Below are 6,643 nucleotides of genomic sequence, written 5' to 3' on the forward strand. Positions count from 1 at the left end.
CCTAATAAAATACTTCAAATGGTAGGCTAACCGCATCTCTCTCTCTCTCTCTGTGTGTGTGTGGTGACTTAAAGAAGAGTAAAGTTAAGGCGTCAACATCTTGCTGAATTTATCTGACCTAACATCTACCTGAATTTCTGTCGGTATCCATTTTGAAAGTGCTGAAGGAAGGCCTACCTCATAGCAGCTTGTTGGCTTGCACTTGCATATATTTAGAGCTATGTGTCAAAACTCATGTCGGCATTCATAATTATTGAAGGAGAATGCGGTTCTTAACGAGTTACTGTACACAAATCCACAAGGAGTCAGTAGAAACCATGTTTATTTAAGCAAGTCAGCCATATACAGTACCAGTCAAAAGTTTGGACACACCTACTCTTTCAAGGGTTTTTCTTTATGTTTTACTCTCAAAATATATTTTGATTTGTTTAACACTTTTTTGGTTACTACATGATTCCATATGTGTTATTTCCTAGTGTTGATGTCTTCACTATGGCAACTGTGAGTCTTTCTGGGTAAGTCTCTTAGAGTACACCTGGATTGTACAATATGTTTTACATTATTCTTTAAAAAATTCTTCACGCTCTGTCAAGTTGATTGTTGATCATGGCTAAACAGCCATTTTCGAGTCTTGCCATAGATTTTCAAGCCAATTTAAGTCAAAACTGTAACTACGCCACTCAGGAACATTCAATGTCCAGTGTATATTGGTCCTTGTTTTTTTAGGTTATTGTCCTGCTGAAAGGTGAATTTGTTTCCTAGTGTCTGTTGGAAAGCAGACTGAACTATGTTTTCCTCTAGGATTTTGCCTGTGCTTAGCTCTTTTCTGTTTCTTGGCGATGAAGTAGTCATTCAAAAATCATGTTGAACACTATTATTGCACACAGTGAGTCCATACAACTTACTATGTGACTTGTTAAGCACATTTTGACTCCTGGAGTTATGTACGGTTGCCATGACAAAGGGGTTGAATGCTTATTGACAATGCTTAAAACACTTTAAATGTTTTATTCATTTGTAAAATGTCTAAAAACATAATTCCACTTCAACATTATGGGGTATTGTATGTAGGCCAGTGACACAACATCTCAATTTAATCCATTCTAAATGAATCTGTAATACAACAAAATGTGGAAAAAGTAATGGGGTGTGAATACTTTCTGATGGCCCTGCACGTACCCATGGCCACGTGCCACGAGTTGATGTGGCCTGCTGGCGATCAGTAGGCTTCTGCATTACCGGTACATTGATCTCTAACTTCAGCACCATGGACAGCTCAGTATATTTGTATCATGCATGGCTTACTACCTACACGACACAGCAAAATACAGTTTTTAATGAAACTTGAATGCTTTTACTAACAACACTCCTGGCAGCTGCTCATATGGCCTTTATAAAAGGCTAATGCACATCTTTAATCGCATTTGCAGACCAAGGCAAGATGAATTCCCGATAGTATTTAAAGGGATACTGCGAGATTCTGGCATTCAAGCCCTTGTTCTACTGACCCAGAGAAAGATGAACTTGTGGATTCCAGTAGTATTGCTACCGTATCTGTAGACTTCCAGTCATTGTGCTAATGCTAGTTAGCATTAGCACATGAAAACTACCGCCAAAATCCTTCATAGAGCTCGCAGAGACATAAAAATGGTATCCATAAGTTCATCTGATTCTGGATATTAGAACAAGGGCTTAAATGCCAGAATCTCTCAGTAGCCTTTTAAGTAGATTGGGAAGCATCCGAAATGGAATTGCCTCTATATAACAATACAATTATATGACCCTAGTCAAAAAATCCTATAGGAATAGTGATTTTTCCAATAGAATCCTATAGGATTCTGACAATCATATAGGATTTTTGTCACCTCTATCAGAATCCTATTGGATGACCTTTTTCCTATTGGAAATCCAAAGTAATCCTATTGGATCCAATAGTCTTGGCCCCCCAGTCAGAATCCTATTAGAATAGTTTTTCTTATTTGAACCCGTTAAATTATAGTTTGCTGTCATGTATTCCAGTACAATACAACAACATTAATTCTAACATATTTGTTGATCGGAAACAACAGTTCTATATTAATTTTGGATTAATTCAGCACCACAAAATGGGAGTGATTCAAGGCTGCAAGTTTATTTGCAATATGACCACGAGTACAGTACACCTTTTTCAACAAAACACTCACCTGAGTTATTTGATTTGATTCTTTTTCATGCAACTTTGAGTTAGATGACAATGCAATATGAAATACAATAAATATAATATACAATGTTACAATAACACAAGATTTTTTAGGGGTTTCCCCGTAGGATGCACAGCCTCTTTACATTGCTTATATGCAAAAAGAAAGTAAGTACAGTAACTCAAAGATATGAGCATTTGTTTTAATTGAAGATATGATAAAATAGTCAGTTATGCACATAAAAAAGAGAATGTTTCCTTTACCCTATTTATGTAGGGATAGGGAGTGGAAAATAAAAACCTAAAGGTAATCAATCACCGGATGTGCTACCTTGTCAAACAATGTCCAGTTTCTGCTTGCAGTTATGGAACCCTGACCTGTTCACTGGACCTGCTACCTTATCCTGGACCTGCTGTTCGACCCTTTCTCGCCCTCTCTCTCTCTCTCTATCTACTGCACTTGCTGTCTCGACCTCTCAATGCTCGGCTATGAAAAGCCAACTGACATTTACTCCTGAGGTGCTGACCTGTTGCACCCTTCATAACCACTGTGATTATTATTTGACCCTGCTGGTCATCTATGAATGTTTGAACATCTTGAAGAACAATCTGACCGTAATGGCCATGCACTCTTATAATCTCCACCCGGCACAGCCAGAAGAGGACTGGCCACCCCTCAGAGCCTGGTTCTCCTCTAGGTTTCTTCCTAGGTTCCTGCCTTTCTAGGGAGTTTTTCCTAGCCATCATACTTCTACCTAAGCTGGGTTTCTGTATAAGCACTTTGTGACATCTGCTGATGTAAAAAGGGCATTATAAATACATTTGATTCAGGGTTGTACCACCCCCTCTCTGCCCTGTCGGGGAGGTGACCAAGAACCCGATGGTCACTCTGACAGAGCTCTAGTATTCCTCTGTGGAGATGGAAGAACCTTCCAGAAGGACAACCATCTCTGCAGCACTCCACGAATCAGGCCTTTATGGTAGAGTGGCCAGACAAAGCCACTCCTCAGTGAAAGGCACATGACAGCCCGCTTGAAGTTTGCCAAAATGCACCTAAAGACTCTCAGACCATGAGAAACAAGATTCTCTGGTCTGATGAAACCAAGATTCAACTCTTTGGCCTGAATGCCAAGCATCACGTCTGGAGGAAAGCTGGCACCATCCCTACGGTGAAGCATGGTGGTGGCAGCATCATGCTGTGGGGATGTCTTTCAGTGGTAGGGACTAAGGGACTAGTCAGGATCGAGGCAAAGATGAACGGAGCAAATTACAGAGAGATCCTTGATGAAAACCTGCACCAGAGTGCTTAGGACCTCAGACTGGGGCGAAGGTTCACCTTCCAACAGGACAACAACCCTAAGCAAACAGCTGGGACAAGTCTCTGAATGTCCTTGAGTGGCCCAGCCAGAGCCCGGACTCTGGCTGGGCCAGTGTGCCAAGCTTGTAGCGTCATACCCAAGAAGACTTGAGGCTGTAATCACTGCCAAAGGTGCTCCAACAAAGTACTGAGTAAAGGGTCTGGATACTTATGTAAATGTGATATTTCAGTTACAAATATTATACATTTGCACAAAAACAAATTAAAATGTTTTTGCTTTGTCGTTATGTGGTATTGTGTGTAGATTGAAGAGGGGAAAAAACTATTGAATCAATTTTGGAATAAGGCAATTTTGGAATGTAACCTAACAAAATGGGGGAAAAGTCAAGGGGTCTGAATACTTTCCGAAGGCACTGTAAGTTTAAGATTGTTCCACCTGAGCGAGTCTGACCACAAGTCAGAGACCGCTATAATGAAACACCATTCTAATGCCTCTTAAAGGGAAAGTAATCCAAAAGTAACTGAAAGTAATCAGATTACGTTACTGAGTTTGGGTAATCCTAAAGTTATATTACTGATTACCCTTTTGGGCAGGTAATTAGTAACTTTACCGGATTACCTTTAGAAAGTAAACTACCCAACCCAGCTTCCATACTACAATAATAACACGAAAAATACAAAGATCTATTTATTTCATCACTTACAAAGGAATCCGTAGAGAATGTCAATGTCATATCAATAACAATAACGAGTAAATTATTCCATATCGTTGCAGCCAAGCATCAATTATCATGTCACCAGAATAAGAACCTCAATATTTATTGGAAAGGAGCATCAAGCTCATCACCTTGCACTTTTATTACCCCTTGAAGTTCATCCATTTCAAAAAAAATCTGTAGCCTAATAAACTGCATGCTTTCCCGAGTCGTAGTGGGAGGATCACACAACATATCATTGTGTGACTCCAAGTTTACATTGATGTGATGGTATTATATAAATATTTGCATATAAAGGCCTTTCCATCGCCATTTCTCACATAGTTAATTTTACCTACACAAAAAGTTTCCATCAGGCCTGTCGTGACATTTTTTATCTGACATGTACTTTACTCTCATAAAAAGGTGGATGGAAACCTGGTTACTGAGGCACTACACAGCTGTTACCTAATGCTGCACCCACTATTAATTTAAAATCGGCTGTAAAAAGAGACGTGCGCTTCATGATAGGCTTAAAATCCTTTAATGGAATTGGATGCTAAGACTTATCTGTTCTTTGTTTTCAAGATTTTATATCCAATAAATTAATTACAATATGACAAAAGATGCAGTGTTTGGAATTTGTGATCATTTTGATTAAGGTGACATTACAAAACTTGTTAAACAACATGACATTTCCTGATAGTGAGAATGAACATGATGGCTATGGCTATATGCAGGTGTCTATACATGGGGTTGAGTTGTGTGGTGTCACATTGTTGCTATACAAAATGCGGCTTGGCTGGGAAAACTTAAAGAGCGACTGCCCATAAAAAAAAGAAAAATCCCTTTGAAAACGGCCTATGAAAAGGATGTTGCAAATACGGTCCATTTCTGCTGTACTGTATTATTAGCAATCACCTTCAGTTTCATATTGTGGATGTGTTGAGTACCAGTTTTGTTCAATTTAATGACATATTGCAAAATTGTTTCTTACTAATTATTTGTGGACTTTACCAATGTCATTGTACTTCCATGCCACCGTAAGTTAATGTAATATAGATGAAACAGTCACATTAGCCTCCAAGGTGCAACCCATGTCTAGGGTACAAATACATATTGGCTGCAGCTATGGTGATACTAGCTAACTCATGTCTGACGACAACATTGTAATAACTAGCAGCAACAACACCAAACCAACCCAGGGCCATAGCGAAACAGTTGGTTGCATAGTATAACAGCGTCACCACCCTCAATCGAATCTGGAGCCAGTCAGTCTACATCAGTAAAGTCAAATCAAATGTATTTATATAGCCCTTCTTACATCAGCTGATATCTCAAAGTGCTGTACAGAAACCCAGCCTAAAACCCCAAACAGCAAGCAATGCAGGTGTAGAAGCACGGTGGCTAGGAAAAACTCCCTAGAAAGGCCAAAACCTAGGAAGAAACCTAGAGAGGAACCAGGCAATGAGGGGTGGCCAGTCCTCTTCTGGCTGTGCCGGGTGGAGATTATAACAGAACATGGCCAAGATGTTCAAATGTTCATAAATGACCAGCATGGTCAAATAATAATAATCACAGTAGTTGTCGAGGGTGCAACAAGTCAGCACCTCAGTAGTAAATGTCAGTTGGCTTTTCATAGCCGATCATTAAGAGTATCTCTACCGCTCCTGCTGTCTCTAGAGAGTTGAAAACAGCAGGTCTGGGACAGGTAGCACGTCGGAGTGAACAGGTCAGGGTTTCATAGCCGCAGGCAGAACAGTTGAGACTGGAGCAGCAGCACGGCCAGGTGGACTGGGGACAACAAGGAGTCATCATGCCAGGTAGTCCTGAGGCATGGTCCTAGGGCACAGGTCCTCCGAGAGAGAGAAAGAAAGAAAGAGAGAATTAGAGAGAGCATACTTAAATTCACACAGGACATCGGATAAGACAGGAGAAATACTCCAGATATAACAGACTGACCCTAGCCCCCCACACAAACAACTGCAGCATAAATACTGGAGGCTGAGACAGGAGGGGTCTGGAGACACTGTGGCTCCGTCCGACGATACCCCCGGACAGAGCCAAACAGGCAGGATATAACCCCACCCACTTTGCCAAAGCACAGCCCCCACACCACTAGAGGGATATTTTCAACCACCAACTTACCATCCCGAGACAAGGCCGAGTATAGCCCACAAATATCTCCGCCACGGTACAACCCAAGGGGGGGCGCCAACCCAGACAGGAAGACCACGTCAGTGACTCAACCCACTCAAGTGACACACCCCTCCTAGGGACGGCATGGAAGAGCACCAGTAAGCCAGTGACTCAGCCCCTGTAATAGGGTTAGAGGCAGAGAATCCCAGTGGAGAGAGGGGAACCGGCCAGGCAGAGACAGCAAGGGCGGTTCGTTGCTCCAGTGCCTTTCCATTCACCTTCACACTCCTGGGCCAGACTACACTCAATCAT

Source organism: Salvelinus namaycush, chromosome 11 (assembly GCF_016432855.1).
Source record: "Salvelinus namaycush isolate Seneca chromosome 11, SaNama_1.0, whole genome shotgun sequence".
Lineage (NCBI taxonomy): Eukaryota > Metazoa > Chordata > Actinopteri > Salmoniformes > Salmonidae > Salvelinus > Salvelinus namaycush.